The sequence below is a fragment of the Rhopalosiphum maidis genome, chromosome 3, assembly GCF_003676215.2.
Source record: "Rhopalosiphum maidis isolate BTI-1 chromosome 3, ASM367621v3, whole genome shotgun sequence".
Taxonomy (NCBI): domain Eukaryota; kingdom Metazoa; phylum Arthropoda; class Insecta; order Hemiptera; family Aphididae; genus Rhopalosiphum; species Rhopalosiphum maidis.
In genome coordinates, this window is record NC_040879.1 from 28,242,186 (window position 1) to 28,246,479 (window position 4,294).

Sequence of the window (4,294 nt, forward strand, 5' to 3'; positions counted from 1 at the left end):
ACGTGATCTGCTGATTGTAAATTTGCCATGCTACGTACTTGTATGAGGGAGACAACATATTATGCGGGTGTGACGCCCTTTTAAAAACTAAGAAGGCAGCAAAAACAAAAATTAATATCTTATTTTAGGTAGCTAGATAAAAAATTTAGGAATACGGAACAAAACAAAACATTAGGAAGGATGTTTTTTTATAATAAATAACAATGTATGAACCATCTATTAATAGTTTTACTTAAAACAATTATGTTACAGAATAAGCAAAATTAAACAAATAATTTGTAGTAGGTAACTATAAATCATTCTTTATAAATAAAGATGTAACGTTTGTTTTTAATTTTTCAATTACTAAAATAACGATCAATTGAATTTTGCTAATAAGACTATAAATATGTATGGGATGTATTATTTAAATATGGGGCATTTAAGCGATCAGAAAATATTCGTCGGGATAACAGGACAGTCTTTTGAAAACAGAATTTTCCCGTATAATTATTAATATCAACAAAAGTGAATGTTAAATTACTAGAAATAACGTTCATCTACTGAAAAATTGACAAAATAACAATTTATAATATTCGATGTTTCAAGGATGTCAACACGTCGTCTGCAGCGGAAAACGTAGGTCGGCTTGCGTTTTCCCGCTGCGGATGAAAACGCGGCGTACTACGTCCGCCGTGTATAGGTACTCCGATATAAGACTATGAATCTTGAATTCGATGGAAAACGCGGCGGAATACGCAGTGCCCCGGCCTTACAAGGTACACTCGTGATTTGTATTTGTATTTGTACATTAATTATTAACACGTTAAATTCCGCTAGCAATATCTGCACCTAATCCGTGTCAGTTGTGTGTCACCACTCACCGTGCCAAGATAAATAATTGTAAATAAAGTGGTAATTAAAAATAAATGCAAGAGCTAATATAAATAATTTTATATTTTTCCAATCACTCCGTACTCTATAAGAACACGCTGTATACATCAGAAAATATTTTATAATAAAAGATTAAGACGTAACTATAATTATATGACATATTATATTATAAATTTATAATATGATATTATTATTATAGACGAACGACGACGAAGTTATTTTGGGCAAAGGATAAACAAAAATAAAAGCTATTTATATCCAGAAAGAATCATATAATATTAAATGTATATTATATATATATATATATGCTATGATCGTTTAATAATAATTATTAAATGGATACCCATTTATAACTGTGAACGGTGTACTGTATAATGTATATTAGGTTATAACTCAATAAGTCAATATACAATATCATATTATTATCAATTATGCTTCCGAATCTTACCGAAGTAGTTATGTTTAAAACTTTAAACTTCAACTAGGTATTCAGTTTTTAAACTCTTAAAATCTTATTAAACTCTTAATGTAGACATAATTTTCATGGGGGGGGGCGCATTACACATTGTATTTTTCTTGGAGCGCATCATGCATTCATGAATCTGCCGGTTGCTCGATGGGCCAGTACACAAGTACAGGCCTGATTACTCGTTAATACTTATGAAATGTCTAGGTAGGTATTTAATACACTAACAAAATAAAAATGATGGTTGATATTCGATGGAACGATAAAGATAAACCATATGACATATTTAACTCAACATTTTATAATTTCCCCATATGATTGTTCAATGTTCAGTTATATTGTATAATGTGTATTCAGTATCTACGAGTATATTGGAAACTATATTTGTATATTGGTAGTTACTAGTTACTACAAATTAGGATAAAATGAGATTTCTTCGGCGTGCAAGCTAGTTTGTTTATTTTATTTATTATCAATAACTATTATATTATGATAATTAAATTGATTATTTTATTTAATAATTTATAATAATAAATTAATAATAATGGTCAATGATAGTTACCTACATGCGTCTATGTCTACGTCTATCGACAGTCGGACACTTCGTTAGGTATAACAGTATGTATAAAGATTTCGTCTTTATTCATGTCCACAATATTTTAATTGGATTAATATTTTGTCATTTCATAATCTTCTGGGATACCTATATACTCCAATGGCAATAAATCTTGTTTTTATTTTTTTAACCTACATTCCATGATAGATTTTATAAATGATAAAATTTATTAAAAAATGATTTAATTTTTTAATCAATTCATTGTATGAATACATCATTGAAATTAATTATTTATAAACTATTACATTATATAAAACAATAAAAATGTATGAACAATTTTAAACATAAACAGCCATAAAAAAAATGGAAGTTATTCATAGCCATTAGAAAAAATTGAATATGCGTTATTCATCCAGTTTGAATGTCAATCAATTGCTCATCAATCTACTTTGTGTTTTTCAAATATGCAAAGGGAAGTTTTTAAACCATGTTATAATGCGCAATGCAAGTTGATTTTCATTGGAGAATATAAGACCATTTTTGTAGTATTAAACTAATTCAATTAGCTAAAACAAAAAAAAAACATTTCTTAAAATCTTAAAAATATATAGTTAAATTTATTGCAGAAAAGCTAAAATTCTCTGTCAATGAAATATTTATTACCATTAAAAGTTATATGCATAAACAGGGAAACCAATAAGTACAGTACATATTGACTACTTGCATGAGCAATCTTAATCTGCTCAAGAGAGTAAGTAAAAACACACTGAAATTATTCAGAAAATATATTATACAATACAAAAAATAATTTATCTTATTGTAATAGTCCTTCAACTATATCTAAAAGAAGTGGATATCCATTATTCTCAAGCCAAGGTGTAATAATTGAAGTTTTTTCCCACTTTAATTTTAAAATCATATAGTGATAGTGACATTTTAATGGGTCTTGCTAATCTCACCCAGTGATAACAAATGAGTTTTGGATAAATACTATTCTTTTCATCATATTCTAAAACATTTAATGTACATTAATATATTGTGATGACCTAATTATTTTTTAAGCTTAAATATTATGATTTAAACATATACGTATAACAAAATATTCCACAATAATCATCCAGAACCACTATTATAGATAGCAAAGTAAACAAATTTATAATTGTTAAGAAAAACAATGTATTAAACATAGTGATACATTCAATTGATTATAAAAAGTCAGTGATATATGTAGATAATAGTGTGTATACTTTAAGGAGCTTTCAATAGAATTGAAAAATCTTCATCTGGGTTCCAGCTAATACTGGACACAAGAAGACTAGTTCGATCAGATTTTAATTGCACCTCTTCAGATTTTAATAGCTCAGTAAATTTGTTTCTAGAATACAATATTTTTTTGTTAATATTATTGTTTTAAGCTGTAGTTCTGGACAACCATATAAAGTAACTCTGAAATAGGTACATAATATAAATAATTTGTTAAAAAATTTAAAAATAAAAATACTGTAACTGATAAAAAAAACTTACTCAATAATCCATTTTTTACATAGGTCTTTTTTCATTGCTTTGGTAACACACTAACACCATATATTATAATTAGCTAGTCTGCCAAAAAAATGTCTATAGAATAAGAAAAGTTTACCAGAGGTGCATTATAATCGTAGCGTTTTCCTTTAGGTAGTCGATTGAGAGGCTGTCAGTGTATCTAACGATGTTAATATTGAAACCTAGGTGGATCAAAGATTGAGCATCATAGTGCATATTTAGGCTTCGGGTTTTGTCTCCCAAGACCACCACGCAGTCGTTCTTCTTTCTCATTTTCGATGTATTCAGCAAAATTTTTAACGGTTATGACGGTCGCATGTGCGCGAACCCGACGGATATTCGGAATTAAAGGATTTTGAGACACCCGGAACCTTACTTTTTAAAATCGTGATCGTTGATAAATTTTGAGTCGAGAATTTGAATTTCAGCAGTGATCATGCGATCAGTTCGATCTTCAGTTATGATTTCGTATCCACGCACAGAAACGATGTCGAAGTTGTTATCACAAAAATGTACAGTTTATCATAGGTAATATATAGGTATAGCATTTTAGAGAGTTAGAGAGTAGAGACTAGAGACCAACCACGACCGTCTCATACTGTCAGTAGCGGATCCAGAGGGGGGCGAACGCCCCCCCCCCGTTTTCTCAATAAGAAAAAATACTTTGAATTCCCTGGTCTTAGCTTTTGACGTAATTATACTTCAAGGGTAACAAAATTATAGTGATATATTTTTTATTATACTATTACTATAAAAAAATATTTTTTTTTTGTTCTGTACGAGACCGTGGAAAGTAACATAAGTATGTACCTAAATAAATACTTTATCAAAATTAATGTATAATAATATTAATTGTA

The 4,294-nt window shown here is 28.7% G+C and overlaps 1 pseudogene; it reads right to left on the reverse strand.

Annotated features, from left to right (window-relative positions):
* Nucleotides 1-2,709: 2,709 nt before the first annotated feature.
* On the reverse strand, nucleotides 2,710-3,710 carry LOC113557877 (annotated as a pseudogene).
* Nucleotides 3,711-4,294: the final 584 nt, after the last annotated feature.